The 7,700-nt window shown below is 28.6% G+C and overlaps 1 pseudogene; it reads left to right on the forward strand.

Annotated features, from left to right (window-relative positions):
- The window catches only part of LOC120180408, an 8,816-nt pseudogene extending 1,355 nt beyond the window's left edge, over positions 1-7,461 (forward strand).
- The last annotated feature ends 239 nt before the right edge of the window (positions 7,462-7,700 follow it).

The raw sequence follows: 7,700 nt of genomic DNA on the forward strand, positions 1-7,700 counted from the left end.
AACGTGGCTCGGATACCAATTGTAGAATCAAAATAGAGTAAAAACTCTAATTGATCGAGAAGAAAAAAAACTCTCTTTAGAATAATCTCACAAAATTGCTAAAGGGAAGAACTCTTAAGAAAGCTTTCAAATGCTTATAATTAAGCTTTGATTGTTGGATAATAAAACTCAAATACAAGTAGGGTATTTATAGGTTACAAGAAACAATCTAAACCACTCATTAAAATAAACACTAAATAATCTAAACCATTGAAATTAAAACATGAGAAAAATACTTAATTTTCACCTAACTAAATTGATGTAAGCAATGACATCAAATTAATTTAGGTGTGAACATTTAGGCTAATATTGAATTTTCAACAGGGAGGGAGGGAGGGAGGGAGAGATTGGAATTAACTTACGTAAAACTCATTAGGTTTACAAGATTTAAGACTGCTGAATGAATGAAAATAGATGATTAATATTAATAGTATGAAATGAGAAGATATTCACTGAATATATAGAGATGTTAGGATCCACTTAGTAAAACTCTTTAGTTTTACGTAGACTTAGAACCGTTAGATGAGTGAAAATAAATTGTTGAGATTGACTAATTATTTTTTCCAGTAAATATATTTTCATTTACTACTATTAATTTCAACCATCTATTTTTACTCTCTAACGGTCCTAAATCTATGTAACATTAGAGCATTTAATGTTAAAGCATTTAAAATGGTAACGTTTGTAATATTAGACGTTCATATTAACTGAAAAATAATTTAGACACCTAAATGGGAGAAACAATAAAGTTTAGGCACATATTTTTATATTAAGCATTATTTAAGTATATTTGATCTTATTTTTCTTTATTCCCTTATATTCTTTTATGTTATGAATTTTAGACCCATTAAAAATATTTCCCTTGGTTTTCTAGAGTTTTTATTCTCCTCCCTTTAAGTAGGATGAAATTTAAAATTGTCAAAAAGAATATTTTAATGATAAAAATTAGTAGATAATGAATTTACCCGTTTTTATATGAATAAAATCTAATAATTGGGATAGAACTGGCGTATGGATTGTGTACCAAAATTGGTGATTACTGATTAAAAATAATAGACAATAAAAAGCTGTACCTGTCATGCCAAATATTCTCTCTTTCCCTGCTATATAAGCCAAGAAACCTATCTACATTTTTAATGATATTTTTGAAATATCCGTTCTGAATATATTAAAAATTATAAATCAAATAAACTTTTATTTAAAAATTTATGAAGGAACGTTTTTAATATTTTGGGCCAATTTAGTATTGTTTTTGAAAATTAGGGTGAGAAATATTTTTAAAAGTAATTTTGAAAAGTTGAGTTTAACATTTTAATATTTGGTATTGTTATCAAGAAGTAATTTTAATAAGACAAAATGATTGTTTTATATATTATATTATAAATTTAAAATATATTTTTTCAATTAACCATTGATAATCGATTTATTGGTCGACTAATCCAGATCAGGTACTGCAGAGACGAGGGTGACCCTCCCAATCCAATTTAGATTCACAAAAGCCAAGATTCAGACTACTGACATTGCTTAAGGAATTTAGTGTCTCATCCCACTAAACCAACTGGTTATTAGTATAAATTTAAAATATGTTAAATTAAACTATTCTAAATTTATTAATATTTTAATATATGAAATATATCAATTTAAATTATAATAAAAATATATTTTATAATAATTCACTATTAATTTTTTGATATATAAATCATAAATTTTAATTACCCAAATGGTATTAAATAATCACAATTGGTTAAAATAAAATGATTTTTTATGAATATAAATTTAATAAAATAAAAGTGACATAAAAATATGTATTTATATTTATTTAAGAATATTAATGACGAATTCATCAAGTAATTTTAGTGATAAAAAATATTATTTAAAAAATTTAAATTTAAATAATTATATTTATAGTACATTGTCTATAAATTAAAAAAATATTAATAAAAATACGTTGTAATTATTTCAGGTTATTAAAAAAAATTATATTGATGGTGGCCAGTATTGTAAGCACCCACGCTTAACAAACACCACTAGGAAACTTGGCATATTTGAAAAGCACTAAAACTTATCGTCATTTGACACCAATGAGTCGAATAGATATCCACTTCCCCTCGATTAAATAGATATAAATAACCTTGTTTTTACTTTTTACCGCCCAAGATTGGGGTATTACTCGCTTTTTCCCAGTGGATAAGAGAATCTGAACTTAGGAGTAAAGGTTCGTGCAAGATTTGTACAAATATGTTGTGTACGGCTCTTAACTTGTCCACATGTTCTTCATTTGGATATCATAGCCTTTCAGTATTCCTTATTCATATCCAAGATTATCTAAAAGATAATCTAAAATAAAGAGTAAATCACATAAATAATTCTTAAAATTTTAGAACATTTGTATTATCATCATTTAATTTTTAAAACTATAAGATAACAACACATATTATTATATTTTTTATGAAAAGGTGATAAGAAAAATATATATGACTATGATGAAGATGAAATCTGAGAAGTTAGGGATCTAACATCTAATTAGTATGTCAAACTAGGATATTGTGGTTGAAATTAAATTTATTTTGTTTTATTTTATAAAAATAAATTAATCATAAATAAATTATAAAATAATATAAAAATCAATATCAATTAATGTATATTAATTTTATAAAATTTTATAATTAAAAGATTAATGAATAAACAGTTTTAAAAAGTAATAATAAAAATACATTAATTATAAGATTATTTTTATAATATTAATTAAAACATATATTAAAATATGAATTTGATATACTATAAAAATAAATAAATAATATTTAGGTTAAACTCTAATTAATACTAATTTTGTTTATTTTATAATATATATTAATCATAACATAAAGTATATTATAAGAATAAATTTATAACATCAAATAAAATATATTATTTTAAAAAAAACATTTATAATTTATCTTATAAAACTAAAATATTAATGTAGAAAAGGGTAAAAAATAAAAAAAAAATTATAATTTATGTATAATAAAAATAATAACTTCTCCATTTTTTAATGAGCTATGATATTGTGTATTCTTATATATGATTATTGAACTTTACAAATATTATAGAATGATCATTAAACTATTTTCTCTGTCACATTACTTTTTTTCATTTTTTTTACATTGACTCTTTATTTTTTTAAATTTATTATTAATAAAAATATAAAAAAATATTTTAAAAGCTTTAAATATATATTTTATAAAAATATTTAAAATAATCATGATCAAAATTTAAAAAAATATGACTTTTAAAATATCAATAATAGACACATTTAAAGGGATAGAGAGAATATTTAATTATTATAAAATGGAGAAATTATGTGGAAAATACTTAGCTTAAACAAACATGTCCAATCAGTCTGTTGTTAGGGCGTTAACAATATCTAACCGTTAATATCTATTTTGTAATAAAATTTGTTGAACCTATATTTTGATATAATAATTTAAGAATAAAATATTATTGGATTTGATTGAATTTGTTTAAATGATTCAAAAATAATTTAAAGTCCAAATTAATTTGAAAATAATCTTCTAAATGTTTTAAAACTTCACCAAACTTTTTCAAATACTTACTAGATCATGTCTATGCTTAAAAATATTTTTGAAACACAAATCATAGCAAATTTTACAAAATTTGGAGCATGGTTTCGAAACCCCATTGTTCGGTTTCGAAACTCCTGAGGCAGAATGATCAATGTTTCAAAATTTTCTTATGGTTTCAAAACTCCCCTGATGCATGGTTTCGAAATCCCCCTGTTGCAACGAATAAATTTTTAAAAGCAGTTTCAAAACCTCTTAGGTGATTTTGAAACCTCTGTGCAGAAAAGATGAAATTAAGGGGATTAAAGGCTTCTAACGGATCCAAAACATCCTCAACGGCTAGAAACGGCCACAACTTCATTCTAACACATAAAAACACTTAAAAATGTTACAACACCTATCCAAGCAATAGATATCAAGAGAAAAACTCTTTCAATCTTATTTTTCTTTTTTCTCTTGTACATAGTATTTTGAGCTAAATTGCAAATCTTCAGTATTCTTTCTTGTGAGGTTAAATCTTGTAAACACCTATCTTGTGAGGTTTATTTGTTTACTTCTTTTATTTTTTTGTAAAAAGGAGAGTGGTTCTATCTCAACCCTTAAAAAGATAAAGATTTGTAAAAGTTACTCTTGAGCCTAGAAAAAGAAAGAACAAACTAGTGAATTTGTTAGAAAATCCTTAGTGTGAAACTAAGATAGTAGATGTAGACTTGATTTAGAAGTCGAACCAATATAAATCATTGTGCAAATTTTCCTAGCATTTTTCCTTTATTCCCAAAATTTTCAAAAGGCCAATTCACTCCATCTTGGTACTATTTCAGTCGTTCATTCAAGCTTCGATAATCCTAACAAATTGAAAATTTATTTTATAACTTTTGAAAGTTTAGTGTTTAAAAAAATTATTTTAAGATAGTTTAACGACTAGTGGCGGATCGACGACTAACTTGCCCACCCTAATATTTGAATTTCCTTTCATTAGTTATTCATTTATTTATTGTGTTCATCTTGAAATTTTATTGTGCTCACTAATATACAAAAATTTTATGTTGTTAATATATGTATGTCCTTTCTTAAAAGTAATTTTAGATCCGTCACAGTTAATAACAATCAACTTTATTCTATTTTTGAAGAATCATCTCATGACACTTTTAAATGAAAACTTTTTTTTATATAAAGAAAGGAATGCTTCATGTAATCAAAATATAAACTGTGAATTTAATTTAATTAATTTTTTTAAAAAATTTAATTATAAAAATAATTAGAAACAACTTTTATTTAAAAAAAATAATGAAATAGGTTAGAGATATACCTAAGTTTTGAATTTAAATAATAAATTTTTTGGCCAAATTGAATATGTAGGGGGATGAGAGTAGCAAATTTGTCGTGGCTCTCTCGGTTCCACTTCTCTATAGGTTAGGTTAGCTAGGCACATGAAAACAGTTTAACTTTTTTATGGCCTTCATCACCCTTTCACTCGCCTATATAAAGAACAAGCGTTGTCTCAGTCCCATGTCAAACGTATCTGAAGCAAGTTTTTATAGACAGAGACAGGGGAGGCTAACTCGTATACATATATATTTTAGAAACAGTAGAGGAAATGGCGATTGTAGGGCTGAACTTGAACAAGGCGAAGCCGTACTTGTCAATGATATCCCTCCAATTTGGATTTGCAGGGATGTATGTTATAACCATGGTTTCTCTACAGCGCGGGATGAACCATTACATTCTAGCTGTTTATCGCCATTTGGTCGCCACCATTGTTATTGCTCCCTTCGCTCTTGTGCTTGAAAGGTCTGAGACTCGCTCTCTTTTTCTTTGATTTGCAGTCTTTTTACTCCTTCATAAACATATCTAAACCCCCCATTTTCATGCAGGAAAATAAGGCCCAAGCTCACTCTCCCCATCTTCCTCAGAATCCTGGTGCTGGGTTTCCTAGAGTAATGCCTCCAACACATGCTATTTCTTCATGCTTGCATGCACATACATGCATACATGTATGTTTATGCAGATTTACACTACGTTGCATGCAAATGAAAGAAGTATATACACATATATATTCATGCTAAATGAATGAAGAAGAAGAGAAAGAAGCTTGATAATTTGGGTTATTTGGTGATGAACAGGCCTGTGGTGGACCAAAATCTGTACTATTTAGGGATGAAAAACACGACAGCAACGCTTGCATCGGCCACTGTCAATGTAATTCCTGCCATTACCTTCGTGATGGCATTGATTTTCAGGTACTCAAACATTACACAATTGGAGTTAATTTCAGTTAACTGATAGATACCCTTAAAAGAAATAATAAGAAGCGTGCAAATGAGGGGAAAGGAAACGAAAGTTGCATGCGCCAAGTAATAATATATTATGCACCAAGCTGTTCTGTTGGACATAAGCTTCCATGTTAGAACAAACCAGTAACATCTATGTTGAAAGTTGCCATCACCATCTATCCTTATCTTTATTTAAAAAAATAAGAAAAAAATGATTTATTTGTGGTTTATGGCATCTTTCTCATATGCATCTTATGGAATATTAATGATAAACTTTTTGGAATATTAAATGCTTTTTGCACTAAACTAGTTCACTATTGCTACACGCCTACACCAAGTTAATTATGTAATAAATGATCTGTAAATTTCTTTACCATAAAAATATATTAAAAAAAGGATTTGAGCACTGAAGATAACTTTGTGAAATAGGTTGGAAAGAGTAAATATCAAGAAGGTGCGCAGCATAGCCAAGATAATCGGAACAGTAATCATGGTCCCCGGAGCAGTTATCATGACACTGTACAAAGGTCCGGCGATCAATTCATAAAGATGCAAGGTGGAAGCCTCCACACGGCCACCAATGAAGCCGAGGCCAAGCATTGGGTTGCCGGGACACTCATGCTCTTAGCCAGATGCTGGGGTGGTCAGGTTTCTACATTTTGCAGGTCAGTACAGTACTAATTCACTTTTACACATCAAACATTTCGTTTTTTCAATACCTTATAATATTTGCTAAATTGGGTTATTGATGATTTTTGGTTTCAGTCATTTACATTGAAGTTATACCCGGCAGAGCTCTCTCTTACAGCTTTGATATGCTTCATCGGGACCATAGGAGGCGCGGCGGTGTCGTTCGCAATGGAAAGAGATATGAGTGCCTGGAAAATTGGTTTCGATTCAAGCTTGCTAGCTGCTGTATATTCAGTAAGTACCAAAAAAAGGCTTAAACAATGAATTTAAAAGATAGAATAATAAAAATAACAGTGTTATTAACATTATTAAACTCTTTTTTGATCGATATAATCAGGGAGTGGTTTGTTCTGGAATTGCATATTATGCACAAGGAGTTGTGATAAGGGAACAAGGCCCGGTTTTGTTACTGCCTTTAGTCCCTGCATGATCATCACTGCAGCACTAGGATCAGTTATTTTAGCAGAGAAAGTTCACCTCGGAAGGTACTTTTTCTTTAACATTAAACCTTATGATTTCCTTTGTGTAACTCAATTACAGTGCTCAAATCATGTGTTTTTTGTGTGTGGGTGTTTTACAGTATAATTGGAACTGTGATCATAATCTTTGGACTTTACACTGTGCTATGGGGCAAAAGCAAAGATCAGCAGAACTCAACAACAGAAGATAAGGGTAAGGTCCAAGAATTGCCGATCACGGACGATTCTAAATCAATAAACTTGGAAGATAGCATCGAGGGACCTGCTAGAGTTTTGAAGATCCCAGCTGAGAACCAATTAGCTAGAGAAATATGAAACAAGCCTGTAAATTTGGAGCAGAGTTTTTTTTTTTCGAAGCTATGAAAGTGATCTATATATCTAATATCTTCCCCTGTACGAGTGTTTTTATAAGAGAATAAACCGATTGTGAGGCTTCAACCTGTCAATATGTTAGTGACTCTTCACTGCACTTAGCATACTACAGTTTTCCTGCAGCATATGGTTCAATACATATAGCAGAATTTCAGGTACACAGATTCAAAACTTTAATACCCATTGGAGCTTAACCCTGAAAACAAATCTTTACAATGCTTCATTCCAATATCTATATAGTAAATTAAGGGATAAAATTTATTGGCTATTGGTTAGAACATGCATCC

This window comes from Hibiscus syriacus, unplaced genomic scaffold, assembly GCF_006381635.1.
Source record: "Hibiscus syriacus cultivar Baekdansim isolate YM2019G1 unplaced genomic scaffold, ASM638163v2 tig00112495_pilon, whole genome shotgun sequence".
Lineage (NCBI taxonomy): Eukaryota > Viridiplantae > Streptophyta > Magnoliopsida > Malvales > Malvaceae > Hibiscus > Hibiscus syriacus.